The sequence below is a fragment of the Phocoena phocoena genome, chromosome 5 (assembly GCF_963924675.1).
Source record: "Phocoena phocoena chromosome 5, mPhoPho1.1, whole genome shotgun sequence".
Classification (NCBI taxonomy): domain Eukaryota; kingdom Metazoa; phylum Chordata; class Mammalia; order Artiodactyla; family Phocoenidae; genus Phocoena; species Phocoena phocoena.
Window position 1 is genome coordinate 37,257,322 of NC_089223.1, and position 17,648 is coordinate 37,274,969.

The 17,648-nt window shown below is 38.8% G+C and overlaps 1 protein-coding gene across 4 annotated transcripts in view; it reads left to right on the forward strand.

Moving 5' to 3' along the window:
* The window catches only part of MAPK10 (mitogen-activated protein kinase 10), a 355,433-nt gene that overhangs the window by 322,180 nt on the left and 15,605 nt on the right, over positions 1-17,648 (forward strand). The gene's annotated exons all lie outside the window — the stretch shown is intronic.

Here is a 17,648-nt window from a genome sequence, read left to right on the forward strand (position 1 = left end):
AACATGATGGAGCATGCACTCTATCCTAAGGGTGAAGGGAAGCCATTCATAACTACTATATATACAGTAAATAATATAAGGATATATTGTACAGCACAGGGAATATAGCCAATATTTTATAATAACTCTAAATGAAGTATAATCTATAAAAATTATGAATCACTATGTTGTACACCTGAAAATAATATCATATTGTAAATCAACTATACTTCAATTAAAAATAAAAAAAACCTAGCAAGCAGAACAACAGCATTATCTGATTTGAACTTCTGAAAGATCACTCTATATGCAAAGTGAGACTGGAGTAGAGAAAAGGAAGATGGAAAGCAGGGGGATAAATCTGTAGTAACATAGGTTAGAACTGATGGTGGCCTGAGAATAGACATGGGCAAAAGATTTAAGAGACTTTTAGAAGCTAGCAATCAACATGACTTATAAATGGTTAGATTTAAGGTGTATGGTGGTAGGATTCAAGGATTACATAGCATATAGTAGTTGGTTAATAAATATATGTTAAATGAATGAATGAAAAAAGATTTATGACTTGGACACTGGGTGATTGATGGTGCAATTACTTAGCCTTTTCAATTAGAGAACCATAGAAAAATTTAACTTCCAAAGAACAGTAAAGAGAATTTCCATTTTCAAGTAATGATTAAACTTTTAATGGTATAAAGCTAATAAATTTGTGATCTAATATCTGAGAAAGCTGTAGAATAGAAGAGAAAAATAGAGAAAACTGAATTTAACTTCCTTGCTAAGCTATTGGAACATTATTAAATTATTAAATTAAGTTTTTAAATTACATTCAGTTTACATTATAATTACAATTTGCATTACTAGCTTTTAAAATTTCCTCTGGTCACTTAGTGCTGTGGTCTCCAAACAACATTAGTGCTTTCCAAATGTAACAAAGTATAGTACAATGTTTTGCACATTGCAAGTTCTCAAGAGAGGTGTGTTGAATTACCTGTTATACATTTGAAATTAGTTTCCTCTGGAATAAAGCAGCACGTGAAACTTTTTCCAGATAATTAAGACTCATTGCAAATTAAGTGACTTGCCCAAGGTCACTTGTCTTCTTAGTATCAGAGTCAAGGGTGCTCTGAGTTCCGAGCTCTTTCCATTGTTCCTGTGAGGAGTTCTGTGACTTATTCAAGAAACTCAGAGTTCTCCTCTCTCTCCTTTGACAAAGGCTGAATCTGATTAAGAGATACAAATCTGGTGTCCACTTTGATTATAATCCACAAATCTCTCTGTTCCTGTTCTTCAAAACCATAGCACATGATGATTTCTGTTTACAAAACATTTTTTTCCTCCCAAGAAGTAGATATCATTGAAGACTGAGAGGAAATCATTTACTTTCTCTTGAATATTTTCTCTTTCATCTATACACATGAAGCATACTTAGGCAAATGACAAAACTTGCTTTGATTACTGTATAGGAGTTAGAACAGAGGTCGTAATCTTGGCTGCACATTAGAATTACCTGGGGAGTTTTAAAATATCCTGGTGCCCAGATCTCACTCCAGGCCAAGTAAATAAAAATCTCTGGGGCTGGGATTCAGGCATCAGCATTTTTAAAACTTCCAGATGATTTCAACATGCAACCAAAGTGGAGAACCCATGGGTGAGAGTAATTTGATTAAAGTGATGAACTCATACTTAATGTTTGTCTTTTTTCCAACCACAAGGTGGCAGCATCACAATACAGTGCACACACTGGCCTTTCTATTGAGTGGACTTTGAAATTTCTATCCGTAATACTAATTAATAGCATTGTGAGGGTTCCTCCAGCTAGAGACAGCATTGACTTTTTCCCCTGTTGTTCTCTGTTGCTTTGGTTGGTTAAGAAGACTTTTAAATGTACTTATTTCAACAGGTTAAATTACCGTGAACTATATTATAAGCTATAGTTGGGTGGAAAAATGCAAAAAACATGGATTTTACATTCAGATAGATTTGGGTTTAAATGCTGTCTGTGCCACTTACTGATAGGTTGTGTCATTTCTTTGTACTTCAGTTGTATGCCTAGAAGAGGAGGGTTGTTATATGGACTAAATGAGATAATATATGAAAATCAAATTTGTATGTATGGTACTAAGATTCTGAAGATGTCAAGGATGAAAGTGATAAAGCTGTAATAGAATCGGTTACACAAAGTCCAGAAAAACCCAGGATACAGTTGTTTTTTACATATGGTCTTTCTTTTCTGCTTGTGGGTCTCTTCTTTTCCTGTGTGTGTCCTATCTTTCAGTTTCCACTGGTGATTATACAGATAAACATGCTCTAGCTGCCTTCATTTTAAAGAAGAATCAAAGTTGTTATTTTTTTTTTTTTTACTACACTATTAGCAATGGAAGTACCTTCCATCTTTATAGCCAGGTTTCTGTAAAGAATTAGACTTTGTTTACTCACAATTACTCTAATTCATTTCTCAAGCCTTGAAATTGCTTTCTCTAAGATCACCAGTGCCCTCCTAAGGCCCAAGTCCAAAGAATATTGGCATCTTGTGCATGTTTGCCATTTGAATAGGCTGAAAATGTCCTCCTTTCTGATACATTTCCCACTGATTACTGTGGTGACAGCACTCCTGTTCTCCAGTCAGCAGTGCTGTCTGAGTTGTTTTCTCCTCCCTTAGAATTGGGGATCCCAGGAGTCCTCTCCTATAGCCCTATTTTCTTTTTTCCATGGGAATTTTTGGTATCTTTGACCAACCCTTAACTTTAATTACTACAAATGACTTTCAAATCTATGCATTGTTACATACGGCCGTCCTGAGTTGCAGATCCATAAATCTAACAATAACTAACATTTAGATTGGTATCTCAAAATTAACATGTTGAATTTTGAACTGGACTCATATCCCCTGTCACCCAAAACCGACTCCTTCTCCCCCCCACATCATACCTTTCAATCCATGGCATTACTTTCCACCCAGGTGATTGAACCAAATCCCTAGGAGTCATTCTACACGCCTCCCTCAGTCCCCTTCAAATCCAAATTGCCAAAGCTTCTCAGTTCTTCACCACCCCCTGCAAAATACTTCTCAGTGGTGTTACCCAGTCTCATAAGTAGTCCTAAGTCTCATAAATTGTCATTACGTCATATTTCTTACCTCACACTTCCTCTTTCACACAGATCAGTCTGACTTCTGCACCGAAACAGTTCTCGTTAAGGTCATTAATTGTAGTGTCATTCATGTTTCCCTGTCCGTCCTCCTTCCCTCCCTTACAGGATGCCCCCAAGAGCACTTCTTCGAATGATCACCTGCACGTGAATCCCCTTCTTGGGCCCTCCTTGGGGACCCAATGCAGGATAACTTAAAAAAAGAAGAAGAATTAATCAGATAGTTTCCAGAGACAGATTTTATTAACCTTTTATCCCCCTATTGTGGAGTACTTTCAACTCATCAGACTTTTAAAGGGCATTTGCTTCATCTGTAGTATTAGATAGTTTAATTTCTATTCAAGAGCACAGACATACTTCCTAAAACCTGTGTAAACAATTTTAAAAAATCAACTGATGTGTATTACAAGTTTCTCTTTGTCTACTTTTAGAGGCAATTAAATTTTTGGTGATTGGAAACCAAGTCATTGTTTACTGCATAGTAAGGTCACAAAATAGAGAAACATTGTAACACTGAAAAATAACTATTTTTAATCAATTATTTTGATGATTGTGTGTATTGCTATTATACTTTTATTAACTTGGCAGATTGTTGGTAAGACTGTTAAGTGAACATTGAACCTCATTGTGGATAATGAACTGTTCTTGGTACTACAGAGAATATAAAGTTTTAGAAAAAAGTAGAACATACTAAATGGTGTCATTAGCCAAATAAAGAGAGAAAGAAAGAAAGAAAAAAAGAAAGAGGCAAACAAACATATTTAGTGTTATATAAAAAATAATTCTATATAAATGTTTATTTTCCAATCAGGAGGTTAAAATTTTAAGATGTTCTATTCATCAGAAATTTTAAATACTTTTGGAGAACTTATTCTATATATGTAGGGTCAGGGAAATTTAAAATTGAATTTTGCACGTTTCCTTAAACAGATTTTGTGATTTAACTTTGTACTAAAATTCAGTCTTCTTGGTTGAAGCCTTGGTTGAATCACACATCTTTTGGCAATCCTCAAATTGCAAAGGTTAATAAGAAAAAACAAAGCGTGTTTCAATAGGACATAATATCATTTTCTTTGATCCAGCTGCTGAATTAATAGAGAATGCACAAACAGAAAGACAATGCTATTTAAAGCTTTCATTGGCATTTTCAACAAGACTGCAAACACACGCAGAGAAAAAGTAGAACAAAACCATATTGTATGCTTAATTAGGATAAAAGAAGCAGAAAACAAACACCAACATCTTGATGATTATCATATGGTCAGAACATGACTGATATGGAAAAAATGTTAATTCAGGGCTCAAAGATGAATAAAAGGAACAACTATGTACAATTTAGATTTTTCATATCTGGTTCTCATCTCTTTCATATGTGTAGAGGTCCTGATGTTGTCCAAAATATTTTAACAAAAAGCATTTCAGAATATGTGTTGACTGCTTGGGTGATAATTGCCAAGTCTAGCTACATGTGTAGACTGACAGAAAATTGGAGCAGAAATCAGAGTGGTAGGCTCAAATTTGTCATTAATGAAAATCTTTTGTGAGTGTTGAATTATTCAGTTTAGCACGTCTTTAACCCTAAGAATTCCTTCATTCCATCTTTTCTTATAAGAAATCATTCATTTTATCCCTAAGTCTGCCACTAATTAACTCTATGACCATGGACAAATCACCTAATGATCTCTGAGTTTTCATATTCTCATTTGCAAATTGAACAAGGGTGGCACTAGATAATCTCTCAGCTCTCTTCCACCACTAACATTCTATGATGTTGTTGAAAACAGGATTATCTTGAAGATTAAGGAAAGAATAAATTCATACATTTTACTTAGTAAAGAAGTATCACTTAAATATATGATATAAAATGAAGTCACAAGAGAGAGCAACTTCCACCTTGGGAGAATCAATTAGGAATTTGAATAGGTACTGATTAAAAAGATCTTTTCATCAAGAAATCAAGTCCAGCAGTAAGAACTCAAGAGAATGCCCCCAAAAATCCATATTCCTCAATCCTAATTTTCTTATGTAGAACTGTACTCTTTTATGTATTTTTTTGGCAAGAGCCATATTTTTTATCTGAGTTTTACATTCCTAAAAGTGGAGAAAATGGAAGTAAATGCTAACATGATGTCCTAGAGCAGGAAAGGATACAGCTGCAATTGTTGAGACTTCAGTGGTAGAAAAATGCTGCAATTCAGTTGTTTTCTCCATCCTCCCATTGCCATATAACTTAGATCCCTAATATGCATGTTTCAACATTGCCATATAGGATGCTCACATAATTATCATCCCAACACTTATAAGAGTGAAGGAGCTGAGAGCTATTAATAACTGCAAGGACAGCAAGTACAAACTGGGACTGTTTTGGGCAAATTTAGACATACAGTCACCCTATTTGCTTATTTTTCTATTTCTTGTTTTATAAAGATTTTGATTTAAATATTGTTTAGATACTGTTTCATTATCCCTTACTTTAGATTCAACTCAATTACTATTTGCTCTGAATTATTCTTTAAATTCTTTAAATTAAATTAAACATTTAGTCAAATTTCTATCATTAATTAGCTATGTGACTTCAAGATATTTTTTAAAAATTTCTTTGAATCTTAGTTTCCTGACTTGAGGTTTATAAGGATATATATAAAGAGCCTAGCATATAGTATCTTCTCTAAAATAAAAGTGGCCTCCCTTAATTGGAGAAAAGTGTTCTTCATTTATCAAGCCCTCAAAGATAGTTGGGAGAGCAGATCTAAGAGCATATAACTACCTTTTATTTTTCAGTGTCACAATCTGTTCTGCAGTTCCTTTTTGTTTATTTTTTTATTCATATCCCATATCCATGTTAGCATTGAAGATATTTCTTCTGTATTGTTCCAGTGTTTTAGGTGCTAGCTCATATTGATGTCCCCCACCAAAAGCCGACCTAGATCTTTCTGGGTGTGGTGGCAATTCTGAGGTTTGGAAACCTTTGTGGATTTCAGAAGCATGTTTTCTATCATGCCTTTCTGGTGCCTTGAAAGCCAAAAGCTTTATTTGTTTCATTTCCAAGAAACTTCCAGTTCCTCTTTTTGAAACTCTGATCACTTCTATAACATTGTAATATTCTCATTCTCCACGATTTCTGTAAATGTTCCTTTCTCCTCCCCCTCATCCTCCTTCTTTGACTTACCTTCCTCTGGTCAACCTTTAAACTCTGGTGTCTGTTAGGGGTCCACTTCGGCCCTATACTCTTCCTACCTGCATACTCTCCATGGGTGACCTCATCCACTGCCATGATTTCAACAAACACCTCTTGCTGATAGTCTCAAATCTACACATCGACCTTGAAGATGGCGGAAGAGTAAGACGCGGAGATCGCCTTCCTCCCCACGGATACACCAGAAATACATCCACACGTGGAACAACTCCTACAGAACTCCTACTGAAGGCTGGCAGAAGACCTCAGACCTCCCAAAAGGCAAGAAACTCCCCACGTAACTGGGTAGGGCAAAAGAAAAAACAGAGACAAAAGAATAAGGACGGCACCTGCACCAGTGGGAGGGAGCTGTGAAGGAGGAAAAGTTTCCACACACTAGGAAGCCCCTCCGCGGGCGGAGACTGCGGGAGGCAGAGGGGGGAGTTTCGGGACCGCGGAGTAGTGCACAGCGACGGGTGCGGAGGGCAAAGCGGGGAGATTCCTGCACAGACGATCGGTGCCGACCAGCACTCACCAACCCGAGAGGCTTGCTGCTCACCCACCGGGGCGGGCGGGGCTGCGAGCTGAGGCTCGGGTTTTGGTTTTGGACGGAGCTCAGGGAGAGGACTGGGGTTGGCGGCTTGAACATAGCCTGAAGGGGTTAGTGCACCACGACTAGCCGGGAGGGAGTTCGGGGAAAAGCCTGCACCGGCCGAAGAGGCAAGAGACTTTTTCTTCCCTCTTTGTTTCCTGGTGCGCGAGGAGAGGGGTTTAAGAGCGCTGCTTAAAGGAACTCCAGAGACGGGCGCGAGCCGCGGCTAAAAGCGCGAACCCCAGAGACGGGCGCGAGCCGCGGCTGAGGGCGCGAGCCCCCGAGACGGGCGCGAGCCGTGGCTGAAAGCGCAAACCCCAGAGACGGGCGTGAGCCGCGGCTAAAACCGCGGACCCCAGAGACGGGCGGGAGACGCTAAGGCTGCTGCTGCCGCCACCAAGGGGCCTGTGTGCGAGCACAGGTCACTCTCCACACCCCTCTTCTGCGGAGCCTGTGCAGCCAGCCACTGCCAGGTTCCCGGGATCCAGGGACAACTTCCCCGGGACAACGCACGGCGGGCCTCAGGCTGGTGCAACGTCACGCCGGCCTCTGCCGCAACGTCACGCTGCCTCTGCCGCCGCAGGCCGGCCCCGCACGCAGTGCCCCTCCTTCCCCCATCCCCCAACCCCCCGGCCTGAGTGAGCCGGAGGCCCCGAATCAGCGGCTCCTTTAACCCCGTCCTGTCTGAGCGAAAAAACAGACGCCCTCCAGCGACCTACACGCAGAGGCAGGGCCAAATCCAAAGCTGAGCTCCTGTGAGCTGTGAGAACAAAGAAGAGAAAGGGAAATCTCTCCCAGCAGCCACGGAAGCAGCGGATTAAAGCTCCACAATCAACTTGATATACCCTGCATCTGTGGAATACCTGAATAGACAAGGAATGATCCCAAATTGAAGAGGTGGAATTTAGGAGCGAGATCTATGATTTTTTTCCCTTTTCCTCTTTTTGTGAATGTGTACGTGTATGCTTCTGTGTGAGATCTTGTCTGTATACTCTAGCTTCCACCATTTGTCCTAGGGCTCTATCCGTCCATGACTTTTTTTAAAAAATTCTTTTTCTTAATAATTAAGTTTAATTGTAATAACTTTATTATACTTTACCTTCGTTCTTTCTTTCCTTCCTTCCTTCCCTCCTTTAGACAACGAATCACCCCAAATTGAGGAGGTGGTCTCAGGGAGCAGGATTTATGATGTTTCCCCCTTTACCTCTTTTTGTGAAGGTGTATGTGTATGCTTCTGTGTAAGATTTTCTCTGTATAGCTTGGCTTCCAACATTTGTCCTAAGGTTCTATCCGTCCCTTTTTTTTTTCTAAATATTTTTTAATTCAATAACTATATTATACTTTATTTTATTTTTACTGTATCATCTTTCTTTCTGTCTTTTTTTCCTTCTTTCCCTCCTTCCTTCCTTCCGCCCTCCCTCCCTCCCTCCCTCCTTTCTTTCCTTCTTTGCTTCTTTCTTCCTTCCTTCCTTTCCTCCTTTCCTTCTTTCTTTACTCATACTTCTACTAATTCTCCCTACTTTTTCTCCCTTTTATTCTGAGCTGTGTGGATGAAAGGCTCTTGGTGCTCCAGCCAGGAGTCAGGGCTCTGCCTCTGAGGTAGGAGAGTCAACTTCAGGACACTGGTCAACAAGAGACCTCCCAGCTCCACATAATATTAAACGGTGGAAATCTCCCAGAGACCTCCATCTTAACACCAGCACCCAGCTTCACTCAACGACAAGCAAGCCACAGTGCTGGACAACCTATGCCAAACAACTAGCAAAACAGGAACACAACCCCACCCATTAGCAGAGAGGCTGCCTAAAATCATAATAAGGCCACAGACACCCCAAAACACACCACCAGACGTGAACCTGCCCACTAGAGAGACAAGATCCAGCCTCATCCAGCACAACACAGGCACTAGTCCCCTCCACCAGGAAGCCTACACAACCCACTGAAACAACCTTAGCCACTGGAGACAGACATCAAAAACAACGGGAACTACGAAAGTGCAGCCTGCAAAAAGGAGACCCCAAACACAGTAAGATAAGCAAAATGAGAAGACAGAAAAACACACAGCAGATGAAGGAGCAAGATAAAAACCCACCAGACCTAACAAATGAAGAGGAAATAGGCAATCTACCTGAAAAAGAATTCAGAATAATGATAGTAAGGATGATCCGAAATCTTGGAAGTAGAATGGACAAAATGCAAGAAACAGTTAACAAGGACCTACAAGAACTAAAGATGAAACAAGCAATGATGAACAATGCAATAAATGAAATTAAAATCACTCTAGATAGGATCAATAGCAGAATAACTGAGGCAGAAGAACGGATAAGTGACCTGGAAGATAAAGTAGTGGAAATAACTACTGCAGAGCAGAATAAAGAAAAAAGAATGAAAAGAACTGAGGACAGTCTCAGAGACCTCTGGGACAACATGAAACGCACCAACATTCGAATTATAGGGGTTCCAGAAGAAGAAGAAAGAAAGAAAGGGACTGAGAAAATATTTGAAGAGATTATAGTTGAAAACTTCCCTAATATGGGAAAGGAAATAGTTAATCAAGTCCAGGAAGCACAGAGGGTCCCATACAGGATAAATACAAGGAGAAACACGCCAAGACACATATTAATCAAACTGTCAAAAATTAAATACAAAGAAAGCATATTAAAAGCAGCAAGGGAAAAACAACAAATAACACACAAGGGAATCCCCATAAGGTTAACAGCTGATCTTTCAGCAGAAACCCTACAAGCCAGAAGGGAGTGGCAGGACATACTGAAAGTGATGAAGGAGAATAGCCTGCAACCAAGACTACTCTACCCAGCAAGGATCTCATTCACATTTGATGGAGAAATTAAAACCTTTACAGACAAGCAAAAGCTGAGAGAGTTCAGCACCACCAAACCAGCTTTACAACAAATGCTAAAGGAACTTCTCTAGACACGAAACACAAGAGAAGGAAATGACCTATAGTAGCGAACCCAAAACAATATAGAAAATGGAAATAGGAACATACATATCGATAATTACCTTAAATGTAAATGGACTAAATGCTCCCACCAAAAGACACAGATTGGCTGAATGGATACAAAAACAAGACCCTTATATATGCTGTCTACAAGAGACCCACTTCAGAACTAGAGACACATACAGACTGAAAGTAAGGGGATGGAAAAAGATATTCCATGCAAATGGAAACCAAAAGAAAGCTGGAGTAGCAATTCTCATATCAGACAAAATAGACTTTAAAATAAGGACTATTAAAAGGGACAAAGAAGGACACTACATAATGATCAAGGGATCGATTCAAGAAGAAGATATAACAATTGTAAATATTTATGCACCCAACATAGGAGCACCTCAATACATAAGGCAAATACTAACAACCATAAAAGGGGAGATCAACAGTAACACATTCATAGTAGGGGACTTTAACACCCCACTTTCACCCATGGACAGATCATCCAAAATGAAAATAAATAAGGAAACACAAGCTTTAAATGATACATTAAACAAGATGGACTTAATTGATATTTATACGACACTCCATCCAAAAACAACAGAATACACATTTTTCTCAAGTGCTCATGGAACATTCTCCAGGATAGACCATATCTTGGGTCACAAATCAAGCCTTGGTAAATTTAAGAAAACTGAAATTGTTTCAAGTATCTTTTCCGACCACAACGCCATGAGACTAGATATCAATTACAGGAAAAGATCTGTAAAAAATACAAACACATGGAGGCTAAACAATACACTACTTAATAATGAAGTGATCACTGAAGAAATCAAAGAGGAAATAAAAAAATACCTAGAAACAAATGACAATGGAGACACAACGACCCAAAACCTATGGGATGCAGCAAAAGCAGTTCTAAGGGGGAAGTTTATAGCAATACAAGCCCACCTTAAGAAGCAGGAAACATCTCGAATAAACAACCTAACCTTGCACCTCAAGCAATTAGAGAAAGAAGAACAAAAAAACCTCAAAGCTAGCAGAAGGAAAGAAATCATAAAAATCAGATCAGAAATAAATGAAAAAGAAATGAAGGAAACAATAGCAAAGATCAATAAAACTAAAAGCTGGTTCTTTGAGAAGATAAACAAAATAGATAAACCACTAGCCAGACTCATCAAGAAAAAAAGGGAGAAGACTCAAATCAATAGAATTAGAAATGAAAAAGGAGAAATAACAACTGACACTGCAGAAATAAAAAAAATCATGAGAGATTACTACAAGCAACTCTATGCCAATAAAATGGACAATCTGGAAGAAATGGACAAATTCTTAGAAATGCACAACCTGCCAAGACTGAATCAGGAAGAAATAGAAAATATGAACAGACCAATCACAAGCACTGAAATTGAAACTGTGATTAAAAACCTTCCAACAAACAAAAGCCCAGGACCAGATGGCTTCACAGGTGAATTCTATCAAACGTTTAGAGAAGAGCTAACACCTATCCTTCTCAAACTCTTCCAAAATATAGCAGAGGGAGGAACACTCCCAAATTCCTTCTACGAAGCCACCATCACCTTGATACCAAAACCAGACAAGGATGTCACAAAGAAAGAAAACTACAGGCCAATATCACTGATGAACATAGATGCAAAAATCCTCAACAAAATACTAGCAAACAGAATCCAACAGCACATTAAAAGGATCATACACCATGATCAAGTGGGGTTTATTCCAGGAATGCAAGGATTCTTCAATATACGCAAATCTATCAATGTGATAAACCATATTAACAAATTGAAGGAGAAAAACCATATGATCATCTCAATAGATGCAGAGAAAGCTTTCGACAAAATTCAACACCCATTTATGATAAAAACCCTCCAGAAAGTAGGCATAGAGGGAACTTTCCTAAACATAATAAAAGCCATATATGACAAGCCCACAGCAAACATCATCCTCAATGGTGAAAAACTGAAAGCATTTCCACTAAGATCAGGAACAAGACAAGGTTGCCCACTCTCACCACTCTTATTCAACATAGTTTTGGAAGTTTTAGCCACAGCAATCAGAGAAGAAAAGGAAATAAAAGGAATCCAAATCGGAAAAGAAGAAGTAAAGCTGTCACTGTTTGCAGATGACATGATACTATACATAGAGAATCCTAAAGATGCTACCAGAAAACTACTAGAGCTAATCAATGAATTTGGTAAAGTAGCAGGATACAAAATTAATGCACAGAAATCTCTGGCATTCCTGTATACTAATGATGAAAAATCTGAAAGTGAAATCAAGAAAACACTCCCATTTACCATTGCAACAAAAAGAATAAAATATCTAGGAATAAACCTACCTAAGGATACGAAAGACCTGTATGCAGAAAATTATAAGACACTGATGAAAGAAATTAAAGATGATACAAATAGATGGAGAGATATACCATGTTCTTGGATGGGAAGAATCAACATTGTGAAAATGACTCTACTACCCAAAGCAATCTACAGATTCAATGCAATCCCTATCAAACTACCACTGGCATTTTTCACAGAACTAGAACAAAAAATTTCGCAATTTGTATGGAAACACAAAAGACCCCGAATAGCCAAAGCAATCTTGAGAACGAAAAAAGGAGCTGGAGGAATAAGGCTCCCTGACTTCAGACTATACCACAAAGCAACAGTAATCAAGACAGTATGGTACTGGCACAAAAACAGAAAGATAGATCAGTGGAACAGGATAGAAAGCTCAGAGATAAACCCACGCACATATGGACATCTTATCTTTGATAAAGGAGGCAGGAATGTACAGTGGAGAAAGGACAGCCTCTTCAATAAATGGTGCTGGGAAAACTGGACAGGTACATGTAAAAGTATGAGATTAGATCACTCCCTAACACCATACACAAAAATAAGCTCAAAATGGATTAAAGACCTAAATGTAAGGCCAGAAACTATCAAACTCTTAGAAGAAAACATAGGAAGAGCACTCTATGACATAAATCACAGCAAGATCCTTTCTGACCCACCTCCTAGAGTAATGGAAATAAAACCAAAAATAAACAAATGGGACCTAATGAAACTTCAAAGCTTTTGCACAGCAAAGGAAACCATAACCAAGACCAAAAGACAACCCTCAGAATGGGAGAAAACATTTGCAAATGAAGCAACTGACAAAGGATTAATCTCCAAAATTTACAAGCAGCTCATGCAGCTCAATAACAAAAAAACAAACAACCCCATCCAAAAATGGGCAGAAGACCTAAATAGACATTTCTCCAAAGAAGATATACAGAATGCCAACAAACACATGAAAGAATGCTCAACATCATTAATCATTAGAGAAATGCAAATCAAAACTACAATGAGATATCATCTCACACCAGTCAGAATGGCCATCATCAAAAAATCTAGAAACAATAAATGCTGGAGAGGGTGTGGAGAAAAGGGGACACTCTTGCACTGCTGGTGGGAATGTGAATTGGTTCAGCCACTGTGGAGAACAGTATGGAGGTTCCTTAAAAAACTACAAATAGAATTACCATATGACCCAGCAATCCCACTACTTGGCATATACCCTGAGAAAACCAAAATTCAAAAAGAGTCATGTACCAAAATGTTCATTGCAGCTCTATTTACAATAGCCAGGACATGGAAACAACCTAAGCGCCCATCATCGGATGAATGGATAAAGAAGATGTGGCACATATACACAATGGAATATTACTCAGCCTTAAAAAGAAATGAAATTGAGCTATTTGTAATGAGATGGATAGACCTAGAGTCTGTCATACAGAGTGAAGTAAGTCAGAAAGAAAAAGACAAATACCGTATGCTAACACATATATATGGAATTTAAGGGAAAAAAATGTCATGAAGAACCTAGGGGTAAGATAGGAATAAAGACGCAGACCTACTGGAGAACGGACTTGAGGATATGGGGAGGGGGAAGGGTGAGTTTTGACAGGGCGAGAGAGAGTCATGGACATATACACACTAACAAACGTAGTAAGGTAGATAGCTGGGGGGAAGCAGCCGCAAGGCACAGGGATATTAGCTCGGTGCTTTGTGACAGCCTGGAAGTGTGGGATGGGGAGAGTGGGAGGGAGGGAGATGCAAGAGGGAAGACATATGGGAACATATGTATCTGTATAGCTGATTCACTTTGTTATAAAGCAGAAACTAACACACCATTGTAAAGCAATTATACCCCAATAAAGATGTTTAAAAAAAAAAAAAATCTACACATCTCTAGCCAACAGCATTCCTGTGAACATCAGATCATATATTTGATTATCAAATAGACATCTCTGCCAACATAGCACTTAGGCTCATTTCCTTTTATCCGTTCTATATTTTTAGTTGGCTCCACTAGTATTGCCATTGTCCAGCTATTCAGCTTAGAAATCTGGGAGTCATTCTTCTTTCCCATCATCACATTCAATCAAAAACAAAATTCTACCAATTTTATTTATTAATATTTATTAAGTATTCTTGAATCCATATTTTCTACCCATTTTTACCTTCCCTACCCCAGTCAGACCTTTTTATTTTTTTCTAGATCATCCAGCAGCTCCCTGACTCTTCTCTCTGAATTCAGTTTGTGTTTTTCTTCAATCCAGCTGTAAATTTGGCCATACCATTCTATTGCATTCTTCAGTGGTTTCTCCCCCATTATGAAGAAGTCTTCATTCCAGTCATGGTAACCAAATCCATCCTTGATCCAGCCTTTCCCTGACCCATCTACTTCTCTATTCACGGCTCTTATCTCTTGTCACTTCTGACCACATAAGTTATAATTCATAATAACAGAACTGGTTCCAGTTCTCTTTGCACGTGCGTGCACTGGAGCAGAGAAGCACACCTCCCTCCAATACCACCACCAACCTCACCACCACCACAACTACAACCACCACCACCATTCTGTTCTCTAGCTTCTGTGGCCTAGAGTCATCTTTTTCTCTCTCCCTTTTTATCTTGTCAATATCCAAGACATCTTTTGCTCACTGAACTAGTACAGGTGTCACCTACTCCAAAAAGAAAAAGGTTTTGCTATAGTTCTGTTACAGTTTCTTTACTCTGCTCCCATATACCACCTACAAATTTCTTTCATTTATCATGTTGTGTATTAATTATCTGTTTTGCATAAGTCTTACCCCACTAAATTGTGAGCTCCTTGAGGTCAGCAGTAACATTATTCAGTTTTGAAATCTCAATTTCTAATATAGCTTAGCATATACTAGGTGCCCCAAACCTTAATTGAATGAATGAATTTAATAAATAAATTAATTAATTCTAATATTTACTAACTCATAGTGACTCGTATTTGGCCATGTGTTTATCTTATTTAATTGAAACAAATAGTATATGTATATATAGTGCCATCATAAAGCACATCTAATCCATTACTGTTTATGCAATCCATATAAATTCCTCTAAGAATTTAAATCAGGGAAGTAGAGCCCAAATCTTCCAAAATAGTAGAAGGGGAATCTCCAGTCTCGAAGAATATTCAAAAGCATGCAAATCATAGGCTCTAATAACTCTCCATAAATTATTCTTAATTTCTTCTCACCCTTAATTTTCTCACATCTCAAATTGTTCTAATCTACTAAACTCTCCTAAAATACTCTCTGGGGCCCTTCTCATGATACCCACTCCTCATTTCTTTTTTATTTAGACTGTTACCTAGCAAGAGAGAATCCTTTCTGTTTAATAAAGTGGGGAAAAGGAACAACAGAGCAGTAGACCACTAGCTTCTCTTTAGCGGGGAGGTGCAGAGAGTGTTATAGACCACTGCATGTGACAATTGCTGACTGAGCACATATATATATGTGTTTGAATATGACATTACTCTCTTTGGATTATTGGTCAATTACTATTTTATATTCTTATGTAGAAGACATCTTTATGTGAAGTACTCTTCCACTGCAGGTGATTGAATCTTCTCTTTAAAAAAAAAACAACCCAAACAAACCCTGAACATGTACCCCTTTCAACCATAACTATAATGCAAGTGTGTTTAAAGCAGCCCATTGGTTTATTGAAAGGAGAAACCTTGGACTCAGTACTTTGCTTTCTTTCTTTGTAGCTTGTGGTTAGAGTCTATTACTTTGTGCTTTCTACATCAGCAACAGCTGTATGCTAAAGCTCCAAGGAAAACCTCTCTCAAATAGTTCTGTTGCAAAGAGAAAATAACATTTACGAACTTTGACAGAAACTATACCCTTGAGCCATGTTTAATTTTGAAACTTGAATGGAAAAGTCCACTGCATGGAGAAGCCAGCCACACAGGATCCTGAGCTGAGTCTATTGTTAGAAGAGGCGCCAACAATGCACAGAGCTCTGGGTGGGGTGTGAGCTCTGAGAGCTGTGCACACTGGTCTGCGGGGGACCTGGACAAGGCCCACTTAGATGAGGACCTGACCACAGCTTTATACAAGCTCAGGAAGAGGCAAAGCAGAAAACCTACCACTTGGTGAAGCATCTTTACATAACCAGAGTTTGGCTTTGCATTAGCTTCCTTAGATGACAGTGTCACAGATTTTCAAAAATAACTTTGTTTTACTCATTCATTCATTAAATCATCATATTCCTATAATTGGGAAGTTCTTCATAGTTTGGGGTAGAAGGTCCTCCCTCAGTCAGGTCCTGGGGGCAGTGCTCAATCATCCCAGTGCCCTTAACTTTACATAATCAGTGTTTCTGTGTCCTCACTAGTGTTATGGGGTAGGGTGGGGTCTTGTTCTGTTTAGCTCTTTCAGTAAAGGCTACTCAGTCAGCCACATCTGAATCCCAGTAGCTGGTTTAAAGCCTTCTGTCCCAGTAGCAATCACAGGTTTTAAAGGAATGTCTGGCCTCATCAGTAGATGTTTCTCAGTAATTCAGTATTGTGTTAAATTGCCCTACCACGACTAATCAAAGTCTTATATTTTTATATCCAACTACTTCTGTAGTATGTGAGGCTGCCCCAGCATATTAGGGCTAGGATGAGTATTCATGTCTGTTGTGATTCAGGCTACCAGAGATTCTGCGTGCAGTAAAGAAGAACAATTGTGGTATTAGGGTACTGCTCCCAGGCCAAAGAACCTCCCACAGAAGTCAGAAGCTGTCTCTGAAGATATTGTCTGAAATGTTCCTACGACAGCCATTTTTGAGGGATGCTGTCCTAATAGACCTGAGTCACTTTATTGAGTAACTGTTAGTTTCTTACCAAAAAAATGGCTGCTTTTGGAGTGTTGGACAGCATGAATTCTGGGACCCCGTCTCATGACACCAGACATTTTGTAGCTCTTCTTTGCCCTGAAGCCATTATTAGCCAATATACCTCCTCAACTTCTTCTCTCTCACCTCTATTTTTCCAAGAGATTTTTTTCTTTCCGTGTTACTTGAGCTGAGTTGGAGCTACTCTATGTCACTGTGATAGATTTCCCTAGGTCCAAACATTGGGAGGAAGAGGTCAGGGAATCTATCTGAGACCTTCCTTCCTGGAAGGCACCTAGATTTGTGAAAATTTCTCTTTTTCCACGTCCAAATTCCTCATAGCAAGAGGAATGCTGATTCAATGTTAGACTAAAGGTCCTGTCACATCATTTCTCCTAGAGAGGGTTAACTCAGGGGCCACTCAGGGGTTCAAGGTGACCCATCTCTCTAGACAACTGGCAGCTGCTTCTGCCTGAGGGGGTAAAATATCTTAAATCATTTAAATATAGGGCACACAGCTATGTATAAAGATGTTTTATGATGCTTTGCACACACAAAAAATTGATTAGATCTAAATATTTCTTTACACTGGGGACT